Source organism: Protopterus annectens, chromosome 9.part0, assembly GCF_019279795.1.
Source record: "Protopterus annectens isolate FY-2018-M chromosome 9.part0, PAN1.0, whole genome shotgun sequence".
Taxonomy (NCBI): Eukaryota; Metazoa; Chordata; order Ceratodontiformes; family Protopteridae; genus Protopterus; species Protopterus annectens.
In genome coordinates this window covers 1,597,707,600-1,597,727,332 of record NC_056743.1, presented here as the reverse complement: position 1 = coordinate 1,597,727,332, position 19,733 = coordinate 1,597,707,600, and the positions used below count along the sequence as shown (strand labels likewise).

At 35.8% G+C, this 19,733-nt stretch overlaps 1 protein-coding gene across 2 annotated transcripts in view; it reads right to left on the bottom strand.

Annotated features, from left to right (window-relative positions):
• LOC122812205 (C-type lectin domain family 4 member D-like) overlaps positions 1–19,733 on the bottom strand; it is a 506,009-nt gene that overhangs the window by 35,853 nt on the left and 450,423 nt on the right. The window lies entirely within an intron of this gene.

Genomic DNA, 19,733 nt, shown 5'->3' with positions numbered 1-19,733 from the left:
GGGATGCAGTCAGCCTTTCCCCTCTGGATCATTACCACGACATTCCCTACTACTGCTGTTAGATTAACAAGACTGTAATTCCCCGCATTATTCCTCTTCCATTTCTTATCCAATCAGTATACTGTGCCTGGCATTGGGCTGGCAACTTGGCACCGTAAAAATCAACTGCTAATCATTAGCGGACTGGAGTTCCACTATGGTGACCTCTAACCAGGATAAGCGGAAAGACATACGTACTGTCTCTCAGTTGTTGGGTCATTCTGCAATTCTGTAGTGGAGAGGAAAGCGCTTAACTGTTTGTAAATAAAGTTGGTGTCCTTTGGAGTGCTCACATTCTTCTGGATATTCTGTGGTTTGCTGAGTTCTAGTTCTACTCATTCTGCAATTAACAAATGATCTATTTAAACCTCTATCAGGAGACTATGCAAGATAAAGGGGCTAGATCCCTGAAGACACTTGCAGTTATCCCATCTGGGCTTAGTGTTTTATCCTCTCTCATTACCTCCTCCATCTCTATCCTGGTATCTCTCCACTGCTTTCTGTACTGTTCCTGACCTCCATTTCAGCATAACACTTCTCCATTGATTTCCTTTGTAAAGGTGAAATACTAATTTAATACCTCTTTGATTGTGTGATTTTCTGATTTTTGCTTAGTCTGGCCAGTACTGTCCTTTTTTGCTTTATATATTTAAAGAAGCAATTGATTCCACCCTTGTCCCTTCTTCCAACTCCATTTCAGCTAGCATCTTTGCTGCCCTTACCTGTTTTATTCTCTTCCTTCTGGCCCCTTTGTACTGTGCTTCATCCTCCTCCTGTGTACACTTTCTTTTCCTAATTGCTAGCTTCACATTCCTGTGAATTCAGAACTCTTGAGTACTTTCTTCACAAATTCTCAATTCTTTGCTTGTTCAAACTTCCTTTCATGAAGAAGGGTTCTGACTATAATCCCTTTGCAGACTTTGCTATCATTTCTGTTCTGCAACATGACCCATAGTACATCATCTTCTTCAAGCTATTTACTTTTTTGTTCTGCTGTTCTGGTTCCTTTCTTAATATACCAGGCTACAGTTTATTCACTTTTCCATATACTCCCTTTGCTACCTGTGTATTGAGCATCCTTTCATGTTTACTTCCCAGTATAGCACCTTTCTGTAACTTCCACAGGTACCTTTTTGTGTACAAAGGATGACGATGCTCATTTACAATCCATTTTCAATTTATTTTGTACAGCTACATCATCCAGGCTAATATGAGGATGTCCATCTTTACATTTACTATCTCCTGATATTTGGCCTTATATTTTTTCCCAGTATTGAGAAAATTACTAATAGGTCAAAGACTGACAGGACCTATTGCTTTTCAGTGCTGTCTGTCCACATACAGATTAATTTAACCAATATAATACAGACTATTTTCAAGAAAGTTCATTCCTAACTACTGTCTGTCTGTCATTGATTTGTTTCTTGTATACATCTTGCTGTAGCTCCAAAATGATTTTTATGTGACAATGTTGGGGAAATGTATTGCAATAATTCATATAAAATATTCATAGATTATGTCCCTGGCTTCAAAGATAAAGTAACAGCTGCATGTTGCATGTTAAAGAAAAGTCATTTTAATGTAATGTCTGTTCTTCTAAAATGTAGGACCCTCAGGGGCTTCAGAGATTTTCCATCAGAACAAATTATGTGGATACTCAATTTTATGCACAATACTACATACACTTAGCTACTGCCACTAAAGAAAAGACAACAGTAGTATTTCAAATGAGTGAATGTCTGTCTGTACATATGCAACACATTTTTTGCTATATATTTAAAACAGGACTACCTTATTGGTCTGAGCAATAAGTTCTGATGTTGGAGATTTTAGTTTCAATTTCATAACACATTGCACATGCATATGTGTGTCATGATCAAAATGGCTCCATAAGTTGATTGGTGATACATACAAGTGATTTAAGTTGCACTGGTGCTGTATTGAATAAAAAATATAAGCAAGTGTTTAAAAGACAAAAGTAAAAGAGGTTACCCCACACATGCCTGTTTAGCAAACGTAATATTTATAAGTAGTATGTAAACTTGAATTATCTCATCATTGTTTGACAAAGGAAATGAGCAGACACACAACTGAAAGAGAAAAGCTGAATGGTAACACAAATCTGTGGCATATAAACTTATAGAATCATTAAACTTTGCCAACTTCTCTCTCACTATCAGTAAAGCCTGGTTACAAAATCCACTGTCTGAATAATCAGGGTACAGTTAGGGAAAGAGTTGTTTTAACATAATGTCTGGGTTTAGGTTTAAGGGCAAGGATAGGGCTATGGTTAGGGTTACCAAGTGAGTAAGATGGGCAGGAGGGTTTGCTTCCTTTCAGATATGTTTCTTGTAACATTATTAATCAAATATGTTTCTTGTAACATTAGTAATCAGATATGTTTCTTGTAACATTAGTATCTGTATACTAATACTGTAAAAGAAATCAGCACCTTCTCCTGTTTTTCCTTCCACTATACTAAGTCAAGCAATGACATAAAGTTTGCCATTTATTATAACTGCTTCTATTCTTTATTTTTCTGTTGTCCCTTAGTCTGTTCCAATCATTTTGGATAATTTTGTTATCAGTTTTTATATTTCTGTATAATATTGTCCCATGTGAGCATAATCTCTTCAACACACAATTACCCCCGTAAGCAAAAATTAAACAACATGATAACAAGCAAAAAATAAACAATACAGTAACCATGCACAATTGTTTGTTTTTCTTAAGGCAACAGGCTCTGTGCCATAAACTAAAACCTTAACCAACTAGCTAAGGTGATATGAACTTTGTATGTTGTGATAAAGAACTATGTATGTTGTCAAACTCTACAGCATTATACTGCCTATCGTCCTCGCTCATATGTTATTAATGTATATTCTAATCATTGGTAGTACATTCAGAAAAATTGTATGGTAGTCTTGTACTAGTATGTAAATAGCCTATGTTTTTTTTTTTGTTATTGCTCATCTCATTTACTATTTTCTGTATCTAATTATCATTGTAACTCTGATGGAGCTTTTCTCCCCGGGCCTCCGCTGAAAAAGGACATGTATCCAGTCGGACCATCCCGGTTAACAAATGTAAAATAATAAAATAAATAAAATAAACAGAGCTGATAACTATAGACATATCTGTGAAAAATGTCTTTGCTTCTTTTCTAATCACATTCAAATATTGATTTTCTCTTTGAGCTACCGAACACTTGCTGTAAAGCATTAACTTATTTGCTTCACTTGCCTGGAAGTTTAAATATCTTCTTTCTGAAGCCATAAGTCTATCTCTGTGCTTCTACATATTAATAAAATGCTATGTGCCTACTTTCGGTTAGCACACATGCTACTTTCAGTTTTGTTCATTCCTGCACTTGGAATACTCTGTTCAACATTTCTCTGTATCTACATTAGAAAGATTGGATGTTACAGCTATTTTCAAAAGATCATACTTGTTAAGTATTTATCAGTGCTTGCAGTGAGTAAGGTTTACTGCTTTAAGCCGCACCTCGGACTTTTGCAGAAGACCAAGTTGCTTACAGGAAGCTCTGGTGCAGCCCTCACTAGACTTAAAGTTACAATCCATAGGGTTAATTTCATACATTATTACATTAACAATTCCTACATATAATATATTAGTTTTGTTTTTTATTCATTATTTTAACATTTCCAGTATATTGTTTTTAAGGATTTTCTTGCTAATCTGTTTCGTTTGCCTGCAGTTTAAGTATCATATTGTTGAAGTTCTCAGTCTATTCCTGTGAACCTGACATCCATAAATTGCTTGTCACCTACTTTCAGTTGACATACTTGTCACTTTAAACTTTTATTCATTCCTACATCTAGTGTACACTCATTTTGCTATGCCTTTAAATCCATTAGAAGTCTCAGATGTTGCAGATAATTTCAGAAGGTCAGGCTTGTTAAGTACTTAGTCAATGTATTTCTTTGGCTCATTCACCTTGCAATCCATCTACGTTGTCAATACGTAAGGTTTGTTGCTCTAAGCCCCATCTCACAGAAAATCAAGATACTTTCAAGAAGCACTAGTACATCAGCCACTAAACCACAATTACAGTTACCAGGGTTTATTTGATATATTATTGCCAAAATGCTTTTTCCTTATGATATATTAGTTTCATTTTTCATTCATTTTTATCAGTTTTCATTAACTCTTCCCTGAATATCATAGAACCTTTACTGGATAAGAAAAAGCACAGATTGGAGTTTGAAATCAAATAAACAAATGATATTTTACCAAACAGCATGCAATGTATCACTCTTCCAACTAGCTAGTTATAAAATCTAGTTTTTAAGGAAAATGTTAAATGGTGGTGTGTCTTTCGGCTTTTCCCGGTTAGGGGTCGCCACAGTGGAACTCCGGTCCGCTAATGATTGGCAGTAGAGTTTTACGTGCTGGCTTGCCGGGCCTAACGTACAACCTTCAATGAAGGAACACCCATTCACACATGTCGCCACACAGAAGATGCTCTAACTGAGAATCAAACGGGCAACGTCTAACTGTGAGGTGACAACGCTACCGCAGCACCACCACCGCAGAAGGAAAATGTTAAATATTATACTTATATTTACATTTATATTAAACAAACTGTTATTTTTTCAGTGGTACTTACTGATTTCAATGATTTTTTATTTTTTTTTAACTATCATGCAGAGTGTAACTCTAAAGTTATGAATGACCAAGAAAAAAATAAAAAAACTAATGACCAGAAGCCCCAACCAGAATTCTTATATATTAATTATTCATGACCAAACCAATTAAGCAATTTCATCCTTAATACAAACAGGACTTCATCAGAATCATATTTAGTTATTCAAACCTAGAAGAAACTTCTCAGTGTGGAGGGTGTGATGTTTACTTCCTAAATTATGTTACGCACCTCGTTCACTTAATAAAAATCGAACTGTAAAATATAACTACAAAATACGTGCTCCAAAATAATCAAATAGAATATAGCATGTAGTCCACAGTTGAGTTAAAATCAGCTACATATTAGACACACCGGCTTTGAATTTCAAATTATTGACCATGTGGACCTTTTGGAACTGGAAGGAGACATCCCTAATCTTTTAGAAAAATGTGAGCTATTGTGGCAGCTGAAACTGAACACTTTTAGAAAACCAGGACTTAATTATTATTGCTCCATAAAAATCATACTACATTTCAGAGAACTGCCTCATGGTTTAAAAGACTGATATGGGACTGATTAATGCTGATACTACTTGCTAATATTGTTTTAAAAACAAATATCAAACACTATTTACTTCTTTTAGCACTAACTTACAGTGTTATAAAGGACAACAAAAAGGAGAGAAAAAGCACAAAAACAGCAAGAACAAGTCCTCTACACCATCGAGGTGTGGAGGACTTGTTAATTTTATAAAGGACATACTTAGGTGGCTCATGCATACATTAATCATTTTTAATATCTCCACATTAAATGCTACTTTAGATTTTAAACTGAACACTTTTGTTACACTTTTTCATTTTAGGCAGTGAAAGTCTGATAGTGCACACAATGTGCATGGGCCTAGTCTTTTTATTTTTTTTAAAGGTTGTAATTACTCTTGAGTGCAGTCTAACACTCTCAAACTAATTGTTTTCTTAGTTAGATGCCACACTTTAACAGATGTCCATGGCCTTAGAGCTTTATTTGTAACATTTATTACTGTATTTCCATTTTAGCAATTATTTTTATGTATTTTCATCCTACTTAGGTTTTCAGTTGTATATCTATACACATGTTCATTCATATTATGATTTGTTTTTGACACACAAACTTGATGAAGTATTTATTTGACACGAAAGTGGTCTTTGCTAAAAGTTGTATATTTATTATTATTTATTCTGGTTAATGTCTATTGGTAGATCTTTTTTGTTAATCAGTCATTTTTTAGTTATTTTTGTTTCTTAATAAAGTTATGATTAGTTGATTGACCTATACAAGTGAGATTGTAATTTGTCTCTATCTTTCTAGATTCAGTTTTAGTCATCACAGTCTCAGATTATACCATAGTGTTGAGGGAGAAGGGTGACTTGGCTAAAAGAATGATTTTAATGTTTTTATTGCTCTTAACAGAGCCATCCTCAGTAACTACATCCATGTTCCAAACAACCTGATTATATATAAGGAATGTTTTTGATGCTCTTTATTATACTCAACTAGAATTACTTCTTTGTGTTTTTCAATAAAGGATTTTCCATTTTTAACTCAACTGTGGACTATCTATTTTCTATTTAATTATTTTGGAACACGCATGTTATAGTTATATTTTACAGTTCTATTTTTATTAAGAGAACTAAGTACATAACATAATTCAGAAACATCACAACATCCACACTGCAGAATTTCTTCTTGGTTTGTTTTGGACTCAGTATAGGTTACATACTGGGTTTTTCTGAGAATTTGAGGGAGACCACAGATTTCTTTTTTTTTTTTTTCAAGTATATTTTTTTTTTCAAATTTTCTTTAACTACAATGAACAGTATAGTACAAGATGAAGGTAAACATAACAATGGAGTTACATAAGATTGAAAAAAACAAATAATGCTAAAAATTACAAGGTATATGTGATAATTGACCTTGATATTTTAAAAAGGCAAACAGAAAAGAAAAACAGACATGCTTTTAATTGTAATAGGCATTAATAAGAGGCAAATATGCTCTGTAATTTTGAGTATGACTTAGAATTCATACAAGATATTTAGCAACTGATCGTTAATACCATAGGTTCATAGGTTCATACTAGGCTATCTGCCCTAGGGCATTTATAAGCCTAGCCAGAATGTGTTTGGCTTTTGCCACCCATTTTAAATTAATTTTGCTATGCCCTTTTTTGAGGTTAGTATACTGTGTCTCTGTCTAACAGTGACACAGAAGTGATACCCGGGGTAAACCTACGATCTCCCATCCACTCATCAGGATTCCTCTTGAAGAGAGTCAATGAGGGACTCTGCCTAACCTGGACTAGGATTTTATTCCAGAGTGAAGGGGAGCCTCTGGGTTATGAATCTGTCCCTCCAGCATGTCCTATTTATTTCAGTATCGACAGGATAACTTTAAACATTGTTATTTTCTCAGGAGAAGGAATATAACCATATACCTGGGCCTATCAAGGCAAGTATTTACATTATTTACACTGGGTTGTCACTCATGCAGGTTGTTCTAGAAAAGTTCATAAGTTGATATTTTGACATGCAATGGTGATAAATACAAATGCCTATGTACTAGAGTACACTTTGCTAAACCTAATGGATATAGTACAATCTTCTTGTGAAAAGGTTGATTGTAGCCTCTATATCAAATTAAATAGGAAAATTACTATTTAGTGGGGAATAGGAAAGAAAAATAAAGTGCTCTAGCTAACTTAGTGAGAATCTAGCTAAGAACCTCTATAAGTCTTTGTCAGTATTTCTGGAAATAGGTTAACTTCTTGTGACTTAGTTCTTAGTTTGTTTGCTAAAATGTATTTGATAGCTATAGATTTGAAATCTGCCTAAGAAGTTTTGCATCTGTCAAGCCAGTTGAGGGCTATATAGGATTTTAGTGTTGCGCACAGTGTTACAATAATATGTTTAGACTCAAATGTATAGGAGTTGGGGAAAATGTTAATATTGCCATTTCCCATTTTCCCATGAGAGGGTAGATTTCATATAACTTGTTTTCTCCAGTTTTGCTCTTAAAGAGCACCATAGTTTATAGACGTTTTTGCAAGACCAGAATATGTGAAGAGTGTCTGCTATTGAATTAGAACATGGAGGGCAGAAAGGTGACGTATTAGCATTTATCCTGCGCAAAAAAGTGGTTTGTGATAAACATTATTAATCATAAATTGAGTGTAAATTAATTTTTTTAATGGAGTTAGTTTTATAGTTATACATTCAAAATTAAAATGTCTTTACTGAAAGATGGGAGGGAGCATACTAGGTAACACCACCTACTATTAGGATCACAGTCACCTGATATTATGGTGCCTCTGAATTATTTTTTAACAATTATTGCTACCCCTTTAGATACAGTACCATCACCTGTGGCTGTTATTAGCTTTACCCATTTCTTTTTTAAATCCTTCTCCCATTGAACTTTAGTCATGTGAGTCTCTTGGATAAGTGTTACCTCAGCCTTTGATTTATAAATGAAATGTAGAATTAGATTCTTTTTTTATTATTTTGCAGGCCTTTAACATTCTAGGATTCCAGTGATACCATTCAATCATTACTCTAACCATTGAATAGTTGTTAATGTATTGAGTAAAGGGTAAATTGGACATTATAGAGGAATGTAGATGTCGTTTTGGCATGTGATGTGAGAATTCGTAAAGAATAATACTTGTGATAGTAAGGTGAATAAGTAATAACCCTCCCCCTTCAGACCACCCCCAGTGCGTAACCACAACCTACTATTATCTGAAAGAGGTACTAGAACCTATGTTATCTAAGAGAAAAAATAATATTTCTTTTGCAAAAATGAGATTTGTAATTATAAATACTTGTCTTCATCTCTTGGAGTGAGTGTTATAGAGAGTATATAGTATTTACTAATTAGTGTGAACCTAGGGAATCAAAAATTATGATATAAACCCTTCACTAACATTGAAACTATTTGAGATTTAAAATTCTTACAGCTCCGTGAAGTTCTTATATATAGGAGGAGAATGATATATTCAGGTATTTAAAAAATGAAGCAATAGAGTAAGTGTATACATGTGAGCTATTGTATAATAGCATGTAATCCACAAAGAGGATCAGCACAACTTCAGATATTTAAAACAACAGTACTTTGGATAAATGCCTGATCCCATCTACATAACTCTCTTATAAAACATTTACAACAAATCAGTACACATAGATCATTAAAATCTGATTGTATCGTAACATATCAGTGCTCTAATCTGCATAGATACCAATATCATCCAATAGTTGAACTGCTTGGCCATTTTGTTATAAAATATGAATTACTGATTCTAGAGCTACAAGAACTTATAATAGTATGAGGAAACTGAGGAATGCAGCTATTGAGATAAGCTCTGATATCAGATATTAACATAACACAAAATATTTATATTGCTTGATCAGGCCATGCTGAGCTTTCAAAGATTTATCTTGCCTATGGTTTATTATTTAAAAGTGAGCAATTTATAATTCTTTGTCAGCTAAGCGATCAGATGCTTTTGAAAACTCACAAATTATATTACAGAATACCCAAGTACACAGCAGTTGTGCAAGATATCTTACATTGGCCAATTATGACCTCACTAATTGCAAAAATGGAGCAAAGATGTCAAAAATCACTTTTGAAGACTCTTCTCTAACTTGCATGATGAGATGACCATCACTAAAATAGGTTGACTCTGTCGAAATATGCAGAAAAGTATGAAGGGCAAGATTTTAAATAGTTAGGCATAGAACTGATGACATTTCTGAAATACCTCAAATTCTACACAAATATCTTCTATACAAAAGTTAGTTAAATGAAGCTATACAAGTGTGTTTTAATACACTGCAAAGGAGGATGCCATGGCATAGATTCACAAAAAAGGGTCCTAGGCAATAAAATCTAGCCTTTTGCAGAAGTTTTTAAGGTAATGACATCTGCTTAAAAGTACACTCATTAAGAAGTCTTAGAAAAATGTTGTTTACTTCCTTAACAAAAGTAAAACAAAAGAGATTATGACTAGGATTTTTCTAGATAAACAAAACCTCAAGTAATGTCTGGGCTTCATGCTGTGGGATAGGGTTATAGGTGTACAGTAGGCAGAAGACCACTCAGACGCCTAGCCAGCTTAGTCCAATAAGCGAATAAGTCATAATCCCCAAATGAGGGGTGCTATGCTACATACTACTGCAATTAAATTTACAATTGTCCATCTCATCACCCAGTGTAGTCTTGCAGACAGCCAGTATGTTGCACTACTTGACATGTGGAATAAGCTTGCCCCATAAAAATTGGTTTTGTTGGGTAGGAATCTGTCACACCAGCACATTCAAGCTTAAGGTCTTTGGTGCAGGCGTTCAAGGTGTTATTTGTTTTACTTATCTGTGGTAACACCAAGCAGAGTAGGGTCTTTCATGGTTCACAAGGCCAGACTCAGATCATTATACAGGAGCTTGTATGACACAGAATATAGTGAGGATTTTTTTTCTTTATTCTGTTAGCATAACTTAGTTTAAACCAGTGATGATCTTGGTCAGAAATTCTTGAGGCCTTTCAAGTTGAATGAGATGCATAGAGAGATGACAGCTACATGCTGAAGGGGACATTATATTCCATGATGGGCCAAATGAGGGAGCTATATCTTTGGAAATTAGCTGTATTAGGTAGAAGGATTTTCTAATTATGGTTTACATATGATGTTCAAAAGGTAGTTCATTATAGATGAGGGTAACCAGAACACTGGATGACTAAGCCTACTTTAAGATGTATTGTATGATGTGGAGAGTTCTAACTAGTTGAATAAAACCACATAACACTTTTTGGAATTAAACCTTGCCCTATGGTCAGTGCACTAGGCACTAGACATTAGAACATTCGAGCCCTTGTTAAATGATATTTATATCTTAAGGGAAGCATATGATAGCACCCCATCTACAGTCATCAGCAAACTTAGTCATAGTCCATCAGCATCTGGCTTAACATGAGAAAGTATATATTGAATATTAGAGATCCCAGGCCAGAGCCTTGGGGAAATTCACTGTTAACATGTTTAGATTAGCCATTTCCAGATAAGAAGTGCGGACTGCAAGGCACATATCTATGGCTTCCATGACCCTATCAAAGAAACTGACCAAGTTGATAGAACGTACCTTTAACAAAAACAAATTGGTTTGGATGGAAGGACTGAAGTTTCTCTATATCATCATTTACAAGATCTGTTATGATGCAATCCATGAACTTATAAATGATATACAAATAAAACATGCCTTTAAGACATTGCATATTTTTATCTTCCTCATATACATTTAACAAGAAGATTAAATTATTTTTTTCTTCCTGCGCTAAAAAAAAAAAAAAACAACTACTAGACTTGTTCAATTGTCATTTCCCCGAGAAGATGCTTATGGAATGGTACAGAGAACCCCTATGCAAATATCTGACATGCCACTTAACTGGACTGTTAATCAAAAACAGAGGCAAACTGGCAATCTACATCTCTTTGTTGGGAAAAGATATACCACTATGTCCAGATAAAGCCTGGCTGCACCTCGACCTCACATTTATTCTCCAGGCGGCTCCAACATAGTGTGACATGGTACCCACATGTCCTTTCTTCCCAAGTGCATCAGAGAAGCCGCAGCAGAGATTATACTCTGGAAAATAAATAAATAAATAAAACAGCGAACAGTCACTGGTCCTTCTGTTCCTTCCCTCAATGCCTACCTTAAGCAAGAAGCTCCCCTCGCCAGCCATCCTCACTCCATACAGCATTTCTAGTAGATTACTGCTAAACCACAGTCTTTCCATTCCTAATCATCACTTGACAGCCGTTAATAAAACCCCATGAGCTCTCCAGCTTATCTCACGTGAAGATAGCAAGCAACTCATCAAGTCAAGCTTCTGTCACACTCCACCTCCTCCAACTGCCTTTCATCTGCTCCAGATGCAAGATTCTACCCAGTGTCTTAGGCTGTTTCTGTTACCCCCCTCCCAGTTTGAACAAGACAGATTTTTATTTTCTTGAGGGGACCTTATAATGAATGGCTAATTGTTTTGATAAACAACTAAATAAAATAAAATGTGTAATGTTGGTGTTACACAGACAAAGACAGCATGCAAATAAATAAAGGCTACAGTGTGTCAGTTTGCCTATTTCTGAAACGCTTGTTACTTTTCTGTCATTGTGTAATTCTAAGTGTAAGTTTGGTCACATAACTTCAAACTTTCAGTCTACAAGTATCTGCAGTTTAGTAGTTCTCTTTGCTTGACTGCATGTTATCATTTAAGAATACAATGACTGTAATATTGCCCTTCTAAGCATCCGTTATGCAATAACTTCTATCTCAATTAAATTTATTGATAAATTCGCAAGAGTGGTTTGAGAAAATTTGATTTTTATTATAACTTAAACAGAGCTTCAACCACCAGTGATTCATGTATTTGGACTGCTGTGTAGCTTTCAGACAACTTTTCAGACAGCTCCTGAATATATATAGATGTTCCAACCACTGTATAAGGTTAGGTAGGATTTGAATGCCATGGGATCTGTGTATATGTGATGAGACATTGAGGCATTTGTTGCATCAGCAAACTTTGCCCTCAATGATCTTTTACTTTCTGTTTTTAGCCCGGAAGTAACTTGTAAGGTCAGAGGGTGTTTGTTGACTGCATGTTGCGGTTCCTTGGCCTAGAAATGGAATTACAAGACGGCAATTTTTATACAAACCGAAAAACAAGGTAAGTAGCTGGATAAGCTTGGCTATAGATCTCCGTTCTTTCCATTATCAGCTCTGCTTTTTGTATAAAGCGAACAGTATTGGCTTAACTTTAGCTATGGTTTATTATTTATGCAAGACTGGTCAGTAACTGTTTGAACGCTTTGGAAAAAGCTGATTTGACTTCTTGGACGGTTTTGACTGAGTAGTTGAAGCTGTTATGATGGAAGCATAGAGTTGCCGGGTACTTCATTTGGAATTTGATGTTTTTGTTTAGAAGGAAGTTGCAAAAGGAAGAGAGGACTTCCCTTGACTGTTTAATTGGAAGGGGCAAATCCTGAGCTATTATGATTTTATTACCGTTCCAAGTGATGTTTTTCTTCTTTTTTGCATGTACAATTATGGATTGAGCATGAGAGGCATTCAGAATTCTGGCGTAAACTTCTCTAGGAGTATTCGAAGTTTGTGACTTCCTTAATACCCTGTGGATTCTCTCTATTGTAATTGATTGAGGTAACTCCTTATTTTCAACTATAATGTCAATAATGGTGAGTTGTGAGTGATCGTATTTTTCTGGAATGCCTCTAATTAATATATTGTTGCATCTCGCTCTCGCTTCAAGGTCTATTATTTTCTATTGCAAGTCCTTGATGTTAGTGTCATTTTCAGAGACAGCATTTTGCAACTCCTGTATTTTTATTTCATTGTTCATTATTTCTGCTTCGTTTTGCTTCATTCTTGACATGATTTGATCCAGGTTATTTCCGAATGATGTTAACTTTGTAGAGAACACTTGAATTTCTGACTGAAGGGAAAGTAAAGCTGCTTTGAACTCCTCCATAGTAAAGGGTTGGTCAGACTTAGTTTTTTGGATTTGTTTAGGCGCTTCAGACTGTGTTTTGGTTGTTTTCTATCTCTTTGAAGAGGTCTCCTTTTCCAGAGAATTGATAAGTGATAATCTGGTCTTAGGGGATTGTGATTTTATTTGTTCCATTCTGATAAGAACTTCTGATTATTTGCTTATATAGGCTGTTTTTCCAAGACTGGCAGGCCCAAGCCCATGGAATCAGAGTCACCTCTGTACCACTGCTGTAAATAAGTGTGTTCTGGCTTAATTTTGCTTCTGATCCAGAAAATGAGCAACAGGTAAGTAAAAGTACAATTTTCCTTTCGTTATATTTGTTTTCTTGTAAGGTTTGATGCAGTGGTAGCGAGTAATGTGATAAGATTATAAATTATATTTGAGAGCAGGTAGAAGTATATGCTTCCTATCTGGTGGCCATCTTGATCTCGAGACCACAGATTTCTCTTTTTGCATATTTAGTTATACCAAACATCGTTGTCAATATTGGCATATGCCCACACATTTTAGTTAGTATCTTCACTCTATGTTTCCAGTGCACTGTTTTGTTATGGAATCTCCTATCTCTTTTTGAAAACTGTTTAATTTCTTTTGTTTAATTCAATATTTTCTTTTGGAAAACAGGAAGATGTGTTGTAGGAAATTTCTCTGTTGATGTGCCCACAGTTTACTTTTCTCCAGTTATTGAGTGGTTATTCATCATTCACTACATTCTCTCACTTCTGTCTTTTTTTCATTTTGTCAGTCCATGTGTTTATCAAAGATCATTGTAGGGTTTAATTCCAGTAGTCAGAAAATTCAGGATAATCATTCAATAACTTGAACTGAGGTTTCATTTCTCCATACACTCTTATGGAAGGAAGAAAAGCATTTCTGCTATTTTGTGTTTGAATTGTCACTATCCATAGGTTCATAGGTAGTTACTAGGCTATTGACTTGTGAGGATCTTTACCGAACTATGCCTGCATTCCTATGGTAATTCTTAGCCCTTATGTTTTGCAATATGAGTCTCCAAAGATGGGCATCAAAGGCATATGGTGGGTACTTACGTATCTCCCCTATCCATGAGGCCTACTGGTGCTAAGCCAAGGATAGATTTGCAGTTACTCAACTACTTTAAGTTTTAGTTGAAAAGAGTAAAAGAAGTACTCTGCTTTATGGGATGAGGAAGCCATTTTAATAGAACTGGTATTCTCAGTGAAACATACACATTCCTTTAGCATGTTATTTTAATCTTGCAAAAGAGGTACAAGTCCCTTGAGTGGATGCCTCTGAAGCCACTGGACTTTTAAATGTGCAATCAGTCTGACAGGAAAGGGTCATCTAAGGGTGTATACCTGAGATACAGATTGCCTGTGAACAGCCTGCGTGATACCAAGAACAGAGATAAGGATTTGAGATGGTCTATTTATGATTTAGGCCTTTGATTTTTTTAATCAGGAAGAGTTGTGGTCATATTAGCTGTGACAAATACTTGGACAGGCAAATACCAAAATGGGCATTTTACTCAATCATCGGGCTAATGAGTGCCACGTACAGCAAAACATGTATACATCCCTGAATCTAGATGCCATACACCTTGATATAAGTTGTGCAATAAAAAATGACTTCCTTACAATAGTGGATATATAGTGATCAAAGGAGCGTTCCTTGTCAACATAGGTTATGAGATCTTTAACTGTGGGTTCAATTGAAGGGTGCTGTCCTCCCTTCATCTCTCACAAAGCCTGTTTTGGGTCTAACGTTGAATAGCATCTATAAGATGTCTGACAATTTGTATTCCATGTTAGCCAGTAGGAAGCCTGGTATGTTATCTGGCCCTATAGATGTAGTGCTCTTGGTCTTAGATAATGCCTTGAGAACTTATTATTGGGAGAATTAAGGAGAGACAGAGCAGATGTGGATATATGATCTGAGAATACTAGAAGGGAGGAGGGGTGAAGTTGGAGCTAAATTTGTCCACTAGAAGAGTGTCTATGTCCTCTGGATCTGTATATATGATATCATTTACTATTAGCTCTGTATAGCGCTGGCCATTTTTTCCTGAGATTTCAAGCATAGCTAAAGAAGGTTTTGTGTTTATCTTTTGCCTGGATGGCTTTTTTATTAGTTGGACATTATGCTTCTAACTTTTAAAAGCTTCCTTTCATTGACAAAATAGAAAGACTTTCTTCTTATAACTGGCATAGCTGCAGTCTTGGTTGCTTTCTCAGTCTCAGATTAGGAATATTCACTTTATGTGATCTTTCTATTTTCATATCCATGATATAAAGACCACACCATGCATTGTGGCATTTTCTCATAAAATCTGTAGTTTTTCCATTTGATTTGTTCTGGCATTGCTTAAACCTCAAGTTGTCCCTATAAGACATATTTTATTTTATTTATTTTTATTTTACATTTGTTATCTATTTGTTACATATCTTTAAGTTCATCCAGTTTCTTTGCCATCATGTTTAGTTGCTCCACCATTTTTCTTTTGTTTCCATTTCAGCAGTTTGCATACCAATTACGTCCTCTGAAAGATTGGTTAAACCATGAATTTCCTGAAACCATCTGTTGTGTGTTTCTTTCTTAAGTACCTCACAATGCATTTGGTCAATCTTACTCTCTACGATCATTGAGGAAATTTCTCCTTCAGCTGTCATTGTTCTGCTGTTCCCACCTTTGCCCAAGACTGTTATTGGTCCCCTTCAGAGTTTTCACACTTGCTGTCCCTTTTATTTCACTTTTTCTTTGTTAATCTTCTGGGCATCATAGAGCTTCAACTACCAATTTCTAACAGTTTACAGTAATTTGCAGGCTTTTGCTTTTTTTAATAGTCTTTAGCCCTGAGCTCTGACTTTAGCTGTTCACACCATTACCATCTTAGAATGAACTTTTGACAATTGCTAGTAAAACATGAATGGAAGCTATACTTGAGAATAGGTCCATAGATTAGTACTAAGCTAACTGTGCTTGAGAGCCACTTTAAGCCTAACCAATTATCCTTTGTGAGGCTCAAACCCTGCATCTTTTGATTGCAAGGCAGGCACCTTAACCATTAGGCCAGCCTCTCAAACATGTATAAAATGCATTTGAGGACTTATACATAGCTAATTGCTAAAGATGTCTTGGCCATCTTGTTTATGTCCTATTGGGAATGATATGGGTTACATGAAAACATAAAGGAGGTAAGTGAAATAAATATGGATATGATTATGTATGGATATGACAGCCATAAATGTAAGGAATATGTTGCTAAAATAGTTAAAAGATTATTTTATCTCGTGTGTACAATTTGGAAAGAATGGGTAATTGGGATCATGTTTAATGGTAAATAGAGACTGGCATTATTTTTAATAAAGAATAGATGGCAGTTTTGAAAAAAGGAGTGGGGTCAAATAAAATAATGAAGACAGAAGTTTAACATAATAATGAAAAATAAAATATCTATGGTTGTATGACAATAAGAGGAACATAATTTTGTATACTGAATAAATTTGTAAATATGTAAATATGTAAATAGTATTGTACATTTTTTTTAAATAAAGAGCCCCTGCTCTATTTGATAGGTGTTGTGGGATATTTTATATCTATCTGAACTGCCACTAACTCAAGCAAATGGGGCCTCAGTTTTAACATCTCATCTGAAGGACAGCACCCCCCCCCCTCTGATGATGCACTATATTGTCAGCAATTGATCTACACACCCACCCCACCTTCTTCTGATGCAATACATTGTCAGCAGTTGATCTTCCTGGCATGGGAATAGAACCTGCAGTCTGCTGCACTAAAGGTAAATGTACTACCCATTGTGCCATTGATTATATTTAAGCAGGTAGAAATTACACTGAAAACTACCATTCCATCATTTATGACTTACATTCAGTTTAATACTGATAGTAGCCTTGTCTTATTGTCATAGCCAATACAGGGACTTTTGGTGGTCACATACATCCATTGACAGAAAATATACATTTTTTTCATCAATATCAATGTATTCTGGATATGTATCACAGCTGTGGATGCCACCTTAATTTTTGTACACTGGCACTAGAATGCTTAGTTTCCAGTCATCTTGAATATGTTTTTTTCTCCATATGCTGAGAGAACTCTCTGGAGCCATTTGTCCCCTAACTCACCCAACATCTTGGTAATATCTGTAGTGACCCCAGCTGAACCTGCTTTCCCTGATTTAGTTGATTTGGTGCTCTTCTTATTTCTTCTAGGGTGGACTCTTTTTCCTCTGCCATTGTAGACTGTTTAGGACAGTACAGCTTCTACTGGATTTTCTTTATTCAGAAGCCACTAGAACATTCCTTCCAACTCTTAACCTCCAAGCACGAGAAATCCAGAGACAAAAATAATGCAGGGACAAGGGTCCAAAATCAGAGAGAGATTTTAAATATTATACTTTTAAACGTAGAAGGTTGCTAGAATAACTGGTTTTGCATTAGCATGCATTTTCTGAATGATATGAAGTCCGAAACTCAAATGTATGTAATTTTTTAGTGACTCCAGTCCTCAATGAATTACGAGAAAAACATATATTTTATGAGTAAAATATAAGGTAAAAAAATCTGTATATTCTGTGAAAATATGTACAATCAAGCAGCATGCTTTCATCTGCATTTGATGTCCTGTTGACTGGTTGTTGTTGTTTTTGTCATCCATTGAGAGGGGTGTCTGATGATGATTATTTTCTTTATCTTTGTGCCTTTGCCTCATGACCTGATAGATTACTTTGTGTTCTCTACTCAGTCACTTCCCAGAAGTTGTTAAAGTACTTGTTACCTTGCTTTTTGTTGTGTATGTCTGTATGCATGTGCTGGACAGTTAGTGTGGATGATTAAGGCTCCAGGTTGCTAACAAACTGTTTCCTGTAGTCCACACTGTTGAGTTCGAGTCCTTCAACCTCTATTTGCCTGCTGTGTGACTCTAAGCAAGTGACTTAACCAGACAGTACACCCAAGACAAGAGACACTTGTGTCTAGCAAGCTTATCTAGTTAACAAATAAATTCAAATATATATGAGAGAGTTATTTCTCAGGAACTGACATATTTTTGGTTGTATGTTAGATTGTGATGTCTAGTATGAATTGCAGAAATACGTAGTAGGGGTACTAAACAGTCTGAATCAAGATGACTGCACAATAATTACTTCTGCCACTTCTACAATACATTTTATGTTGAAAGGAGGTCTGAGTGAAGTCAGAATGATAAGCAATAGAAAATCATTTCCCCTAAAAGTGGATTGCATAGATAAAGCACATTAAAAATGGAAACTACAGATCAAAACTTAGTTAAATTGTTAGCTTTGTTAAGTGTTTTAAGGGCAGAAGTGGCAAGGCTGAAAAGAGAATGACCATGAGCAGGCAATCTAGTTGTGGGGAACTGGAATGTGTAAAGAGGTATTGCTGCTATAGTACAAAGCAACACATTTATGTACAAGCAGCTGCAGCAGGAAACATAGCAGCAACACTGGAAAATCTTTTATTTGGCAAAACATCAAAGGTGGGAGAATTTACAATTTCTGAACTTGTCTGAGTCCATTGGGGATGTAATCTGTAACAGCAGCTGGAAGAACCACTCAGCAGGCTGTTAGAGCAGCCAGACAGGTGTTTGATTGTATTGAATAGGGCCATAGGACTGGAAGGATAGATCTCCCAGGCAAGTAACAAAGATGGGTCACCCAAATTTTCACCACTATACATTAAGCAGTGGCTGCTAAGAGCTGGGACAAGGCAAGGTGAATTGATGCTGTACAGACAACATGTAAAACTCATTCAGGATTACTCCTACTCTTTTACCAGAAATAGCAAGTACATAACAAAGTGGCCTGGAAATTAAGATGCACTGGTGAAGGTTTCTGGTTCAACTATCAGACAGCTTATTCATGATGTTCAGGAAGTCAGTGGATGGTTTATATTCCAGTGGAGGCCTTCCAACTTGAGATGGAACTGTTGGCCCAAAGTGGAAGAATGGCCAAGCTGAGATGATGAACACTGCAGATAGTAAGCGCAGGGGATCATCAGAATCTCTGTCCCCACTGAAAAGAAGAGGACAAGGTGTATGGTGAGCCCTTGTTAATGTCAGCCAATGGTGATGGCATAGGATGCAGCAGTGTGCCAGCTTCAGCTGCATGCATCACTTATGGTGGAACAGGGGCCTTATCTTTTGATGGTGAGTGGAGGCCAGAAAAGTGAATAATTGGCAGATATGCAAGTGATTGGTGAATATTTAAATATGATGATGGAAGGAGGGAAGAGTGCACAAAGGGGATTAGCCGAGGGGACTCCAATTCCAAAAGTGGCTAGTAGGACAAGTTGGATTCCACCAAAGCCAGATGAGAGGCATGAGGTTGGTATGAAGGGGGAGAAGCATTATCTAGAGGAAACTATATATTCCATGGCTAATAAATGTCCTGAAAGAATGGATGGCAAGTAGGGTTTGAAGGTGAAGC